This window comes from Erinaceus europaeus, chromosome 5, assembly GCF_950295315.1.
Source record: "Erinaceus europaeus chromosome 5, mEriEur2.1, whole genome shotgun sequence".
Taxonomy (NCBI): Eukaryota; Metazoa; Chordata; class Mammalia; order Eulipotyphla; family Erinaceidae; genus Erinaceus; species Erinaceus europaeus.
This window is the reverse complement of record NC_080166.1, coordinates 104,330,283-104,347,513: the sequence shown is the minus strand read 5'-3', so window position 1 is coordinate 104,347,513 and position 17,231 is coordinate 104,330,283. Positions and strand designations below refer to the sequence as shown.

The 17,231-nt window shown below is 36.3% G+C and overlaps 1 pseudogene; it reads left to right on the top strand.

Moving 5' to 3' along the window:
- The first annotated feature begins 323 nt into the window (after window positions 1-323).
- LOC103125861 (protein TEX261-like) lies at window positions 324-904 on the top strand (annotated as a pseudogene).
- Window positions 905-17,231: the final 16,327 nt, after the last annotated feature.

Genomic DNA, 17,231 nt, shown 5'->3' with positions numbered 1-17,231 from the left:
ATCTGACATGCAGGTGGATCCAAGTTATTTTCTGGAGAGATGATGTCATGGCTGGAAAAAGGACCAGAAAGCTGGATCAGGGAATGATGGATCCAAATATGGGAAAGATGTATAAATATTGTTAACTGTAAACCTCACTGATTTGATGTGATCTGGGACCCAAATTCAGCTTAAGTCTATGTGACCTCTGCATCCTTGTAGATCTGAGCTCACGTTCTGTGGTCATGAGTAGGGACGTTCCAAGCTGGCCAATATCAGAGGCTGCAGGCTGGTCTAGGCTGTGTGTGGGGGTGGGGTGGGGGGGAAGGCCAGGCGGGGGCGCCATGTAGTTCATGTACTTGCTTAGTTGGCTGTTGCTCTTCATCCAGGTGACCTTCATCACGCTGGCCTTTGCCACTGGACTCGATTACCTGGCAGAATTGATCATAGAATACACAGTGGCCACCAGCAGGATCATAAAATACATGATCTGGTTCTCCATAGCTGTGCTGACTGGCCTCTACATTTTTGAACGCTTTCCCACCTTCATGATTGGCAAGGGTCTCTTCACCAACCTCATCTACTTTGGCCTCCTGCAGACCTTCCCTTTCATCATGCTGACCTTGCTGGATTTCATCCTGTCTTGCTGGTTATTGATAGTGAATAACTACTTACCATTTCAGTTTTTTTGCAGAGAAATACTGTCCTTTCTCAGAGGTCCTGGCCTATTTCATATTGTCTATGGATAATCCCATTTGCGTGTTTTTGTGTGTGGCTGGAGAGAACATCTTGCCTTCCACCATGCAGCAAGGAGATGACTTGGTCTCCAATTAATTCATCAAAGGCAGGCGGGGCAAACTCTTAGATATCCTGGTTGTCTTCTTCATCAGAGGCCAATCTACCAAGTCGTCAGAAGATGTACTGACCCTTTTGGGGAAGAAATGCAGGAGCACCATCAGGAGTGTCAGACAGGGACTAAGAGCCTGCAAATCACCTTTTCCCAGCCCTGACCATTCTTCCCTGGACTCTTCCCAGAGCCCCAGTCCCCACCATCTTGGGGGACTCAGCTTGATTCACATCTGATGCTGTATAAGGCTGCAGCCTTAGGACACCTGGAAGAGTGGTAGAGTCTGAGCAGCCATGGAGCCCTGGTCCACCTGGCCAGGCGGAAGATGAGCTCCCTGTGGCTTTCCCTGCCCCTGACCTGGGAGGCTCAGGAGATCCTGGCTCAGCTGGGATGGCAGGATAGGGCCAGGAAGTCAGAGAGCAGACAGTAACAAGTTCTCTGTGAAGGTGGTTATGGGGAGGGCCTGTGTCTTGGCACCTCCAGAAGAAAGAGTTTTTACTCTTGAACTGTGATTTCTGTCCAAGTGCTGATTCTCTTTTGAATAAAGATTCTAGGTGGCACAGTTAAAAAATTAATTGGAATCTAAGTTGTTGTAATTATAGAGAAATTCATAATATCAGGCATTTTTGTTTTGAATGTTCCTCAAGATGAATCATTATCTAAATTATTTTATTTTATATTTCATTATTTAAAATACATTTTATTTGATCATTTTGAAAAGAAACAGAGGGAAATTGAAATGGAAGGGGAAGATAGAGAGATACCTACACATCTGCTTCAGCATTTGTGAAATATCCCCCTTATAGGCAGGGACCTGGAATTTGAGCCTGGACCTTTGTGCATGTTAATAAGTGTACTTAACCAGGTATGCCACCACTCAGAACCCCCTCAAGACAGATTAAATGATACTATTGTAGCCAAACTATGTCACAGTCAGCAAAGATTTAATTCTAATTTAAGTAGGTTTGGTGATAAACAAAATTGCATGAACTAGTCTGAAAGGTGACTCCTTGACTTTAACTGATGTGTTCAGATGTCAGAATTTTAAATTGGTTTTCTATTACATAATAGATGAGAAATTATTTTAAAGACCTGTAACAATGACTAACTCTAACTAAAAGAGGGAGAATAATAAATCTGAATGTTTCTTCAAATGAACCACCAATCTGCAATCCAGATGTTAAAGAAGGTCATTCTAGTTTATTGAGTGCCTGGGACCCTGTGCTATGAATTTTCTCTTTTTTCATCATGTAGTCAGCCTACCATTATTACTCTCCTTTACAAAGTTGTTAACTAAATAAGAATCTGGAAAATGTAAGTAAACTCCCTGACTTGTAGGACCAGCCAGGGTTCACACCTAGACTTATTAAAATTAAATCTTTCCCTGAGGACTTCTTGGCATTCTACATATAAAGGTTCACATACCTATTAACATCTGTGTGTTACATATATATTGTCCCTGTATTTTTTAGGATATAGAAGAGGTAGTCAGTTTTGAGTCCATACTCCCAGAGGGTTAAAGTATAGAAAAGCTATCAAGGGAGGGAATGGGATACAGAGTTCTGGTGGTGGGAATAGTGTGGAGTTGTACCCCTCTTACCCTATGGTTTTGTCAATGTTTCCTTTGTATAAATAACGAAAATCACAATTTGTGTCAAATTTCTTCATTTACTTGAAACTCAATATTATAAAGCATGAGACAATTGCATATAGTAGTATTGGTGCTGTGATTATTATACATTAAACCACTGTATATGTGGTGACTAGAATAAATTATCTCAGATGAGCATTTCTGTTATCTCATTTTTCATGCTTTTTTTTTGTTTTGTTTTATCTAAGTAGTATTAGCTTTACAGAACATCTTGAATTGTTGATGTTAGTATGTACAAAATACAAGAAGAGTCAAACACTTTATTTAATGTTGGGGTTCCTTGGGGAGAATGAGGCAGGAGTGAGCTCGCCAAAGGGGTCTTCCAGCATATTGTGGCAGCAGACGATACACAAATCTCTTTAGGGTCCCATTGCAGGGAACGGAACAACTTTATTGACACAGTTACAAGTTTATAAAGGGGAAGCTGTGTAGGGGAAGTAGCCTGCTTGCCAATGAGGTCAATATTTCCTTATAAGGGAAAAGAGAGCAAGGTAATGAGAGGGTATGGATGGTGATGCAGGAAAAGGAGGATGGGTGAGTGATGCTGCCAGGCTAATAGGAAGGTTGGAATTTCCCTCAATACTCTTGCCACGTCTCTCTCAGCCACAAGGATGGCATGCCAGTGGGAGACTGAGATAAGATTCCGGGGCAAGAGGGGTGTCCAGCCATCCATGTTCAAACACACATCAGACCCACAGTTTAATTTTTTAAATAGAGGCAGAGAGAGAATGAAAGAGACCACAGCTCTGATGCTTCCTTCAGTGCAGTGGTGGCTGAGATCTAACTTGGCAAGCATTTGGAATGTAAGTACACTATCCCAATGAGTACTGTTTTTCTCTTCTTCATCTTCCTTTTACCTTCTCCTCCTCTTCCTCTTCCTCCTTTCTCTCCTCTTCCTCTTCCTTCTCCTCCTGTTCCTCCTCCCCTCCCTCCCTCACCCTCCTTTCTGTTAGAGCATTGCTTAGTTTTGATTAGTGGTGGTGTGGGGGATTGAACCATTATGCCAACTCCTCTACTCCTGAGCTAAGTACTTTAAAAGGCTCATGATAAATTATTTAAAGAACAAAATGTCTTCTTTCATGGGGGTGGGGATAGGGAAGGAAATTTAGTTAACTGCAATCTTCCATACCACTCAAAATTCAAGTTAAAAATAAATAAACATCTTAAGGGAAAGAAAGATAAATAGATTTTATTGTCACAGTTGGACTTTTTTTTACATATGTTTACTTTTGTTGTTGTTGTTTTTGGCATTTTGTTTTCTATGGTCCACTTTTCTAGTCATACATTTCACATTTGTATTCAAATATGACATGTAACATTTATTTTATGGCACTGAGACAACAATGCTTTTCTTGCAGAAGGGACACTCAGATCAACTAGCCTACATACTAACAATAGTACAGTTCTTTCAAAAGAAAGAAAATTATACAATCCTTGATATAGATCACCCAGCAGGGTAGGTACTTTATCATGCAGGGAGCCTGGAGTAGAGGCCTAGCACCATGGCCTGGGAAAACTGTGTCTTTCCTTCTCTCTCTGTGTGTGTCTCTTTCTGTATCTATTATAAATGTAAGTCTCTATCCAAGAGTAGTGGAATTACACTTGTAAAAGAAGAAGTAGAAGAATAGATTTGCATATGTAGATATACATAATAAAGGAGAGAAAATAACAGTGTGTGATGTTTAATTATGACTGAAACTATAAAGTGACATGAGTATCTAATAAAAAAAATCATAGCAACGTCTTTTGAAATATCTCTTTTAGGGTTGGGGAGACAAATTAATGGTTATGCAAAAGACTCTCATGCCTGAGGCTCTGAGATCTCAAGCTCAATCCCCAGCACCACCATAAACTAGAGCTGAGCAGTGCTGTGGTTCTCTCTCTCTCTCTCTCTCTCTCTTTTTCTCTGTATATCTCTCTTATTAGAACAAAGTAGAATATTTGTTAAAGTTTAAATGCATCATCAATATAAACAAATTCCAACTGAGAAACACATCAAGCCTTTAAAAGTAAAATATTATCTAATTATTTATTAATTAATGAGAGGGATAGAAGGAGAGAAAGAACAAAGCAGATAACACTTTGGTACATGTGCTACTGGGGATATCACTCAGAACCTCATGCTTGAAAGTCCAACACTTTATCCACTGTGCCAAGTCCCAGACCACAAAATTATCTTTTTTAAAAAAATACTTTATTTATTTATTATTGGATAGAGACAGAAAGAAATTAAGAGGGAAGGGGAAGATAGAGAGGGAAAGGGGCAGAGAAACACCTGCAGCCCTGCTTCACCACTTGTGAAACTTTCCCCCTGCAGGTGAGGACCAGGGACTTGAACCTGGGTCCTTGTGCACTGTAATGTGTGCTCTCAATCAGGTGTGCAAACACCAGGATCCCAAAATTATCTCTTTTAAGGCAATGTGATAGGATCATTTCATTTCATTGATGATTGACTATGCACAACAATACACACTTAGGTTGCAAATAAAATTTTTGCTTCATCAGTCTAGGATATCATTTTCAGATAAAGACATAGAAAGACAAAGAGACGCAGAAAGAGAAAGCAAAAGACACAAAAGCACCAAAGAAGCTTCCTTCAATATGGTGAAGGTCGCACTTGAATTGAATCTTGCACATAGCAAAGCAGTACACTATTCAAGTAAGCTATTTTGCCAAACAGCAAATAATATTTTTAGATATAGACTCTCAAGTAATTTGAGCTGAGTGTGTCTATTTTAAACGTCACAAATACTTTCCCTATAGTCTATTATGTTTGGCAAAATCAATAGTTTATTTGACATTCATAATTAAAACAAAGTATTTAAAGACACATAGAAATCTGCTTAAAGGAAAATCAGCTTTTCCATGTATAGGAACTATACACTATTAGTTGAAGATTCTATTCTTAAAGACTTTAGAATACAGCTAAAGGAGAGAGAAATTTTAATGGACCAATATAACCTTCTGTGGGCTGATAATGTTCTGAAGCATCCTCAGATACCATAGAACGTGTAATTTTCATAGCACCTTGAGGTCTTGTTGGGAAAATTATTGTATGTTTCACAAAAGTTAACAAGCTTGATTTTATTACCTTCAACTCTGTGAAGCTTTTATCCTGCAAGCTTCCCTCAACTCTCAATATAACATGCATACAAAAGAAAAAAATTCCTTTGATTTTTATAACCTTGAAATTTACAGGAGCTCACCAACAGAACACTAGTGAAATACCTTTGCATTTCTGGATTAAGGCTTTGGAAAAATATCTCTCTCCCTTTCTCTCTCTCTCTCTCTCTATGTGTGTGTGTGTGTGTGTGTATACATATATATATATTTGGGAAATAATATAATAAAGATAATATTTAAAGTTAAGATACTAATGAGATCACATAGTGAGAGACTGTAGATAAAAAGGGGACATAGACTAATCCATGGTAAATCAATATCAAGTGGTGAGAAAGGAGAGGAAGAAGAAAAGAAATATAAAAGTAACATTCAATTGAAGTGGAAAGCAGTCAAGAATCCAAGGTCCCTGAGATTGAACATATTCATATATTTCAAGAAGAAAAAATCTCCACTGTTTTATAAATGTATAATTTCACACCTTTCCCGTCATCAGAGTTCCAATAAAGGGTTACTGGAAACTGCAATAATTTTCCCAAGATCACAGATACGGGTTTACTATTATTTCTATAATTATCTCTTCCTTCCTAAGTCACACCTACTCCTACTACTTCTGAATGTACAATATTTTCTTTCTTTCTTTTTTTTTTTTTCCTCTTCTTTCTCCAGATCCTGATGGAATTGAAGTTCAGAGCCCTTTGGTCCTCTCCCTCTAACATTTACCCCACAGAGAGTATGGAACAAAATTCTATTTGAGGTATAGAAGGTGGAAGGTCTGGCTTCTGTAATTGCTTCTCTAATGGACATGGGGCAGATCAATCCATATCCCCAGACTTTTTCTATCTTTCCCTAGTGTGTAGAGCCCCAGAGAGGTGAGACTCCAGAACACATAGGTGAGTTTATCAGCCCAGGATGAAATCACAGCATCTGCAACTTGGTGACTGAAATACGGTAAACTATAAAGCAGGACAAAATGTTTAATGAACAGGAACCATAAACTTGGAAAAGAGCAGATGAGAATATGGACTTTAGGGTGGATGGAAGTTCAGAAGTCTATTTTTAGGTATGTTCCTGGGGGTGGGGGGCATGACTGTGGTGATTTTTGCCAAAGCTTGATAGTTAACATGCAGGTGGACCAAAATATTGTCTGGGAAGATGGTGTCAGAGTTGAGAACAAACTAGAAAGCTGGATAAGGACAGAGAGAAACTTTAAGAAAAAAATATACAGTTAACTACCATGACAATCTGACCCTGGGTCCATATCTATTCATATTTAGCAGAAGAGCCTGTATAACCTTCACGTCCCTGTCAATATGTATTTGCAGCTCATGGTCACAGATGGGAACATTCTAGGCTTCACTCATTTCAAAACTAGTTTTCCTTCAGGGACAGAATAGGATAACCCAGTCTCTCTTCAAAGAGTGGGGCTTATCATGAAAGAAGAGGGCTTATAATGAAATCTGTGTCCTCTCGGCTGCTCTCCAGGTGTGAGGTAGCCTCTGGTCTTTGGTTCCTGGACACTTGAAGCCAATCACTTCTGGTTTGTCTCAAGTGGGTGGAGCTGCTATTCCCAATGGTTGCTTCACTGCCTTTTGAATATGAGAGGTAGGATCTCTTGTGTTCAAATTAAAAAGAGAAGTGGACAACTGCAACAGAAAGATTTGGTCCTCTTACACATGAACTTTAAAATAGAAATAATAACCAAAGATAATGATAAAGGGACAATGAGTTGAAAAGTAGGACTAAAGAAGGTTTTGGTTTTTTTTGAGCCTGTAGTAATCCTGGAAAATCAAATTAGTTCTTCAATAGCAAGAAGAAGCTGGTGGAATCAGGTATACACTCACTAAGCATAATTGAATATATGATTTTGTGGTAGGATGAAAAATAATATAGAGAAAAGTAGAAAGTTTAAACATAGAATTAAGATAATTAGATTTTTCATGTAATCTGAGGTAACTTCCTTAAAATTATTCCAATATTTTCAGATAATTAAATAAAGAAATCATCAGGTGAGAATGTAGAGAAAGCAAGGGAGTTTGGGATTTTACAGTGATTTACAGTTGGGATTTTACAGTTGTGTTTTTTGTTTTTTTCAGGAAATGATAAGGAAAATAATATTGTTGATTAGATAGTGGGCTTTTAGGACATATTTGAGATTTCAGATAGTAAAGCAGGGACAGAAACAAAGTTTATATATAGGATTTAATAATCATTCAATTTCAGAGTACATAGATGGATAAAAAAAAAAGTTTTTCCAGATGAGAATCCAAGGCAAAGAGATTCTCTAGAGATGTGTGTTAGATATGTTACAGAAACTAACAGTTCTAAAAACTTACACTCAGCACATGATATTTATTTTAGTTCTTTTATATGTCTAACATATATTAGCAAGGCATTTCTAGGAACAATTGTCTAGATATTCAAGACACCATGGAACCACAATCATTTGGCTAAACTATCTGGGAGATCACAGCACTTTCAAATAATATAGCATTATTAGCAATGAAATACTTCAACATGGAAATTATATACTTTACTTCATTTTCCATTCACTAATCAAAGCAGTTTCTATGTCTAGAACAATCTCAAGACCAATAGAACATCTAGTAGTTACTGTATTCAGAAAAAGAAAAACCAGGTATTGGGGACTCTAAATTACAGGGACTGAGAATGTACGCAGGTAAGAATAACTTGATAAGAAAGGAACTAGAGAGGATGACAGTCATAGAAAATGATACCTTTCCTAAAGGGATAGAAAAAGTGGCTTTATAATTTACACACATAATCTACATAAAAGTCTCAAAATTATGTAAAGACATTAAAGAACACAAATGGATCTACTTCACAAATATTTATTACTATTTTGTTGGAAATGTATTAGAAGAATCAGAAAATAACATTAAAAAAACTTATGCAGAATATTTGAATTCTGTACTTAAATAGAGGTGCAGTTCAGTAACAAGAGGCCTAAGAATGAATTGTATAAAGAATGCATTTTGAACATGGAAGCTTTTGATTTGTTCCTATCGACATTAATAAAACCATCTGTTACTTTTAAATTTGATTTTTTAAATGATTGTTCGGTTTTTGTTATGGAGTGAAAATATTCAGAGAAGTTATATCCTTTTCCTTCTTCCCAGATTGCCTGGAATAATACTTGATGTAACATAGTAAGTTATGTTACTTTGAGGAATAAAAGGTAAAGGTAACATTCTGCTAGTGACAATTTGCTAATCTTTTTATTTGTGGCACCATTTATTACTCCTTCACTATTGAGTCTTTTTTTTATGTTAAAATGTATATGTAACTTTAATGTGTTTGTGTCTGTGTTCATTTGTATGTAAGCTAACAATTACATTCTTCCATTTTTTTTTCATTTTCTTTTTTTTTAATCCTTTTTTTTTTAAACTTTATTTTTTATTGGATAGAGACAGAGAGAAATTGAGGGGAAAGGAAGATAGAGATGGAGAGAGACACCTGCAGCCCTGCTTCACCACTCGTGAAGCTTTCCCTCTGCAGGTGGGGACCAGGGGCTTGAACCCGGGTCCTTGCGCACTGTAGTGTGTGCGCTTAACCAGGTGCCTGGTTATGTGCCTGGTCCCACATTCTTCCATTTTGTGGTTTGATAAAACATTATTTGGAGGTGATTTCACCTAGTTATTTCACTTTAGCAATTCTTTGAAAATAATGTTATTCTATAGATTTCTAAGTAAGCTTCACAAAAGTCTCAAACAAAATCATATGAACACATTGTAGAACAGTATTGAATATAATTCACAAGTATGTTTGACTACTTTGTTGGAAAGTGTATAAAGAGAATAAGACTTAGAAAATAAGCCTGTTATTTAGATATCAGCATTGTTGCTATTTTTGAGATGTTTTTTAGTAGGATTTGTTCTGTGGGTATATGAATATCATGGTCTTATTTTGTATCAAATCTAAATCTTCTCCCTAACTTATATCCAGGTATTTATTCTAACTAGCTTTATAGATAAATTGTTCATATACAAATAATTTAATGTTTTTATTTAAGTTCTACTTTTATAAAAAAAATTACACATATGTATCCTCAAATCAAAGAACTTGAAATATATTTTAGGATAGTAGACATGATTTAAAAATAATTACATCTCTCAAACTTTACATAATTGAGTATATAATTAAAAAGACAATTACTTTACTAAGTCAAAAGTCATTCTATGTTCATATATTCTGTGAAGGACTTTTACTTGAGAAAAGATTGGGGTGGGGGTAGATAGCATATTAGTTTTACAGAGACTCATGCTTGAGACTTCAAAGTCCCAGGCTTAATCCTCCACATCATCATAAGCCAGAGCTGAGCAGTGCTCTAGGAAAAAGAAGGAAAATTAAAAAAAGTAGTAGCAAAGAAGAATTGCAATGATATTTGGAAAAAAGAAACCAGCACAATTGATTGACTGTCATAACACAATGAAAGTCAAACCATCTAAATTAAACTCTTGTCAAATCTGAAGGTCCATTTCTTTCTCAGAGTACAGTGAGATCTCAGCCAAGTCACGACTGAGATTACACCAAATTTTAGCTTCTGCATCTACCCAGCTCGCTATTTATTCTCTTCCCTCTCTTCTATAGGTGTTTATCTCAACAAATAATTTCCAGAAATGTATCTTAATAATTTTTATCTTTGAGTCAACTTCCAGCAAAACCCAATTTGTGACTGCAAAATAAACCTGATATGTCTGAGATAAAGGTTGTATAGGGAGTCAGTCGGTAGTGCAATGGGTTAAGCACACTTGGCGCAAAGCACAAGGACCAGTGTAAGGATCCCGGTTTGAGCCCCAGCTCCCCACCAACAGGGAATCACTTCACAGGCGGTGAAGCAGGTCCGCAGGTGTTTATCTTTCTCTCCTTCTTTCTGTCTTCCTGTCCTCTCTCCATTTCTCTCTGTCCTGTTTAACAATGATGACATCATCGTCATCAACAACAACAATAATAACTACAACAACAATAAAAAAAGAAAAAACAACAAAAGGGAAATAAATAAATAAACAAGAAAAAAAAGATTGTATAAATACTCATGACTAACCTCTCTGTGTATAGAGAACTAAATTAGGAGATCAGGCGGTGATGCAACTGGTAGAGTACAAGTACAGACTCAAACCCCTAGGGTCTCTCTGCCTACTGTGAGGAAATCCTCATAAGTGGTGGAACACCGTTACAAATGTCTCCTTTTCTCTGTCTTTATCTTTATCTTTTTTTTTTTTCCAGATTACTACTCAGTTTATGGCTTATGGTAGTGTGGTATGGAGGAACTCGAAACTTTACATCAGGCTCAACCTGACGCTCTTGACTGGCTACAGAAGAAGGGCAAACGCTAGAAGAAGAATGGAGGGGGAGTCGGGCTGTAGTACAGCAGGCTAAGCACAGGTGGCGCAAAGCACAAAGACCGGCATAAGGATCCCGGTTGGAACCCCGGCTCCCCACCTGCAGGGGAGTCGCTTCACAGGCGGTGAAGCAGGTCTGCAGGTGTCTATCTTTCTCTCCTCCTCTCTGTCTTCCCCTCCCTCTCTCCATTTCTGTCTGTCCTATCCAACAACAACAATAACAATAATAACTACAACAATAAAGCAACAAGGGCAACAAAAGGGAAAAAATAAATAAAATAAATATAAAAAAAAAAGAAGAAGAATGGAGGAACTGGGTGGGGGGAAGGGTTGGAACCTGGGACTTTGGAGCCTCAGGCATGAGAGTTTCTTTGCATAACTATTGTACTATCTACCCCACCCTCTCACCCTTTCTCTATATCTCTCTGTTAAAAAAAAAAAAAAAAACGACCACCAGAAACAATGGAACTGAACCCCAATGATAACTCTTGTGGCAATAATAATAACTAAATTAAATACTATATGCAACATTTATCACAGTGAGAAATTGACTCGTGTCAACAGCTGTACTGCAAACTATTAGACCCCCCTCAATACAACAATTTAAAAAAAAATGATCATAAACTTAAAACATTTGCATTGGACTGGCAAGATAGTGCATCTGCTTTGGCAGTCACACAACCCTGGTTCAGTTCTGGCCCAATCGTACTGCAGGAAGCTTGGTTGCTTTGCTATCTTTACTTCTCTCAGTCTTTTGCTATCTGAATGTAAAAGTCTGTTTGCAGTCAGTAGAGCCTTAACAGTGACAAACTTTTAAAAAAGAAAAAAGAATCATTTGAACTTCAAAAAATTATCTATTTTTCAAAAAAAAAAAACTTAAACTGGGGAGTTGGGCGGTAGTGCAGTGAGTCAAGCACATGTGGCACAAAGTGCAGGGACCTGTTAAGGATCCCGGTTCAATCCCCCTGCTCCCCATCTGCAGGGGAGTTGCTTCACAGGCTGTGAAGCAGGTCTGCAGGTGTCTATTTTTCTCTCCCCCTCTCTGTCTTCCCCTCTTCTCTCCATTTTTTTCTATCCTATCTAACAATGACAACATCAATAACTACAACAATAAAACACAAGAGCAATGAAAGGGAATAAATAAATAAATATTTAAAAAATAGATACATGACGTAGTGGAGAAATGAAATTGCCATTACCACACTACCTTATTTCAACAGTGACCTCATCCACAGTTTTCTTCTTAGGTATACTCTTCTTCTCTCTCTCCTCCTACTATGAATAGTTTTATTCCCTTCTCAGAATATGTAATAAAGTGTCTACATAAGCTCATGTTAAGTGTTTTTTTAAAGAGATTTTATTTATTTACTTTTCCCTTTTGTTGCCCTTGTTGTTTTTTATTGTTGTAAAGAGAAATGGAGAGAGGAGGGACAGAGAGAAAAGACCTGTAGATGGGGAGCCTAGAGCTCAAATCCAGATCCTTCTGCGGATCCTTGAGCTTTGTGCCACCTGCACTTAACCTGCTGCTCTACCTCCAGACTCCCAGTCATGTATTTTTCATCCTTAAAGTAGAAGTTATTATTGCAGAGTTACTCTTCATGTCAGTCTTAAAAAAGGTTGGAAACAGATTTTTTTTTTTTTAATGAGATGGAGTTTTGTCAATGGGATAAACAGATGAATTCTTGAGAAGTTGAGAAGGAATACCAGAAGCAGGAGAATAAACAGAATTCCTGAGGTCATTAACCTAGAGGAAGTAGTGAAGAAAAATAGTACAATATATACTATCAGTTGAATAAATAATGTAATTGTTCAGACTCCTATTTACAAAAGTAGCCACATTGTACAATCTAACTATAAATAACCTGTTAAAAAGGCAACTAAAATAGGAGAATTCACATGAGGTATTTCCTGATACTCACATATTTAAATGCACTTCGCGATTGAATTCTGCTAAATAGACTCAGCAAGTGGGGCACCATTCACTGACTTAAATGCATATGAAAAGGCAATAACATGGGACTGCCCTCTATGTTAGAGTCATTGTTTTCCATAGGTATTATTACTTCATCCCTCTTTTTATCTTCATCTGTCAACATACAATCTGTGTAACCATGAAGTGGGCTCATTAATTGCAGTTTGCTTTGTGCTCATCTGTAATACTAGGCTTTTTTTTTTTTTCTTCTCTGTACTGGATGACTAATTAATTGGTGTTTTTCAGATTTTACCATGCCCATATTCAAGAGAGTCCTAAGGACTAGGGAAAAAAAAAGTTTCCTTATTGCTACAGGCCAATTTGACTGACTTAGGCCTATCTTTCCAAAACTAGATCCTTCAAATTTTCACTTCATTACTCTCTTCAGTCACATCAACATTCTTATTATTCCACCAGTGTCTATTCTTGTCTTTGCTCATAAAAACCTTTCTACCAAATCCACACATTATTGATAGCTCTTGCTTTATTCATAGCTTTGCAAATTTATTGCCCAAGAGAGTATCTCTAACAGTCTTGTAAGTTGGGTCTTATCTTCACTTCATTTCATTCTCTCATGCCTTACATTCTTAGAATTGATTTTATGGCAAGTACCATGATCTTACATGCTTATTATTATCTGGCCCCCAACAGATTTATGAGAATTGATGCTTATGTCATATTCATTAGTCATCACTCCATCCTCAGTGTTAGACACATAGAAATAAGCCAACAAATAGTTAATACATTATAAGGAAAAAAAAAAAAAAGCAAAGTGCCTTAGACACACACACACACATATGGGGGGAGTTTAATAAGGAACTGACTCACACTATCGTGTAACAAATAAGTAATCTGTAAAGCAACCTATAAGACTGATACTTGATATGGTAGTTTTGATTCTGAAATCCACAGACAAGAAAGTATAAGAGTGTTGCTAGGTAGCAGCTAAGACAATAATTGTTTCTTTTTAGGAAACTTTCAGTCTTCATTTTAAGGTTTCAATTAACTGGATGCAAACCATAAGTACTATGAAGTATAATTTGTTTTAGTAAAATGTTTCCTATGTAAAAGGTAGTCATATCTTTAAAAAATTCTCATAGCACTATCAAGGTACATGTTTGGTTTCCCCCCTTTTGTTGCCCATGTTGTTTTATCGTTGTTGTAGTTATTATTATTGTTGCTGTTATTTCTGTCATTGTTGTTAGATAGAACAGACAGAAATGGAGAAAGGAGTGGAAGACAGAGAGAGAGAGAGAGAAAGATAGACACCTGAAGACCTGCTTCACTGTTCATGAAACGACCCCTCCCCTGCAGGTGAGGAGCCAGGGGCTCCAACCCAGATCCTACTGTCTGTCCCTGTACTTTGTACCATGTGCACTAAACCTGCTGCACTACAGCCCGACATCCTCAAAGTACATGTTTAACTAAACAACAAGGCATCAGAACTTAGCCTAGTGAGATAAAAAAAAAATTAATCACAAAAATTAATTTTTGTTCACATAATCAATATTTTAATTTATTTAGTGAGTAAATAGGAAAATATTGTACATATTGGAGTTTGAATTTATGGAGATTAAAATGATGACAAGTGAAAGAAAATAAACATCAAATGGAAATGTCACCTGCAGAGAATTTGAAAGATGTGAAATACAAAGAGATTTGGGAGGGCTGAGGAAGCAGTGTTATGGTTATGTGAAGACCCTGGGGCCCCAGGTTCACTCTTCCAGCATCACCATAAGACAGAACTGAGCATGTCTTATGCTGTCTTTCTCTTATTAAAAATAAATATATAAACAAGAAAATATAAACAACACTGAGAAATACACTTCCTCCTGAGGTAAATGTCATTTGAAAAAACACTGAGGATTGAGCAAGTAAATGATGTAGCATTCCAGGAGAGAAAGTAAGTGTATGCAGCATGGAGGTAAGCATAACTGATGAAGAGTGTGGTGGCAGTACATGCCATGAAATAAATAGGAGGTGAGGGCAGAGCCTTAAGTTAGATTTCATCTGTCCTATAAAGCCACAGTTGATAGTGAAAATTTTACTCTGAGAAAGGAAGCCAGAACAGACACTTACAAGAAAGCAACTATCAAATATAAAATCAAGATATGGGGGGAAAGAAAAGAAAAGAAAACAAAGCAAAGCCTCTTGCCATAATATAGAGTATAACACATCACCAGTCAATGCAACACCACAACAACAACTCATTTAGGTCAAACCAGAGAGAAGGGAAAACAAATATTAGGGAAAATAATCTCAGGGTCTACAGATTAACCTATTCAAAAGGATTTTCAATGAAATGATGAGGAAATGTGACAAACTCATATCTTAGTATTTCATGTTAAGGAATAAGTTTAGGAATCCATTTTGAACATTAAGTATACTATGTAAATTAACTGCAGTCATATGTGAAGACTTTTAGAATTTTAGATATTGTCATATTAGAATTTTAGATATTGTCATATTACTGGTGTTAATGTCAAACTCTGGCTATGCATATTTTGACTGAAAAGTAAAAGAAAAATTCTGTATATCCAATATGACATAGAAAAATGAGAAATTTGATATTCTGTAAATTTTGCAAAGTTTATGTAAAATGTACTTCTGCTTCATTACTTAAATAATGTTAATCTTGAATTTGTGAACTGTGGGGGGTGGAGAAAAACTGAATCATTTAATTATTTTAGTGCTTTAAGAATGATATGCACAGTCTATGGCCATACCACCCTGAACACGCCCTATCTCATCTGATCTCGGAAGAATGATATGCACAATAGATAAAAGCACTACTTGGATATATATGTATAAATATACATATATATATTCACTAAGTTTAAATTAAAGATAAGTAAAGCAAGCATTACATTTTTTAGGGTATTTCATGTCTCTTTTCTTTTCTTTTTTTTTAATTATCTTTATTTATTGGATAGAGACAGCCAGAAATTGAGGGGAGGGGGGAGGTAGAGAGAGAGAGAGACATTTGCAGCCCTGCTTTACCACTTGTGAAGCTCTCCCCCTGCAAGTGGGTACTGAGGGCTTGTACCCAGGTCCTTGTACACTAACACGTACACTCAACCTGGTGCACCACTACTCAGCCCCAGATTACAAATTTTGAATCTAATTAAATCAAATATTAATTTAAACACAAAAATTTTGCATACAAATAAGAAGTTCTTTATTTATAAAGTGGTAAATAAGCTATTGAAATTAATAATAGCAATTGAGAGTAATCTAAGATTATTTCAGGCAAGTATGTCTTAAAATTTGCTGTAGCTGTGAAATATTTGTGCTACATTTTATATACCTTTCTAATCGGCATTTTAGTTTCAACTTTTAAGCATCTGAATCTAAAATCTTTCATTTAATAAATACTACAATCAAAAAATACCCTTCATAAGGAGTTATGAGTGGAAAATGAAACAGCTAATAAGAAAAAAAAATACTGTCCTTATATCCAATAAAAGTGTGTGATTCCTTTGGTGATGTGTTAGGTGGCCAGAGGAGTACACTTGTGATGTAAATAGCTATTCAAACTTATTGTACTGTAAAACCACTTTATAGACAGGTTATACTTTATACTTATCATTTTTATGCTGTGAATGGATACAACAAATAAATTATATACTAAAATATCTAAACCATTGAAACTGATTTACTAATGCAAGAAGCGGTTGCCCCTCATTAATCTGAAGTTATGAAAAATAATAGACACTAAAGAGTTTTCTTCAGGTAAACTAATAAGATGAAGTAGCACCTTACCTCGCAAAGAATGCCAACAGAAAAAAAAAAATTAAAGAAAGGAAAATTCTGATATAGACACCTGAGCTAACTTTTCAATGCTAACAAATTTTATTCCCATAGGTGAATCACTAAATATTTTTCTACATTATCACTTCAATGCTAATCAGAATGGAGTCTTAGCTTTACTCACAAAATGGCTTTTCATTTAAAGAAACAACTATGGTATACTTTAAACCTTAACAGCTAATATGAACTAGCTTATACAATTTCGTATTTATTTTTATATAGTTACTTAGATATACTTGGTTTCTACATTGCTCAATAATGGAGACTAGCCTCCAAAGAACAATTCAGTTATTTCTGTTTGAAGTTATAACCCACCTCCCCAGGGAATTTTATATTTAGAAGACTGTGTAGGACATAGTGGCAGCAAATCACTGAATGCATTGCGTCTTATAACTCTCACACTTCATCCCATACCATATAGGAGAAATGAAATTTCAATGATGTTATAAATACTTTGAAATACAAATTATCTTTAAGGAAAGAACAAAA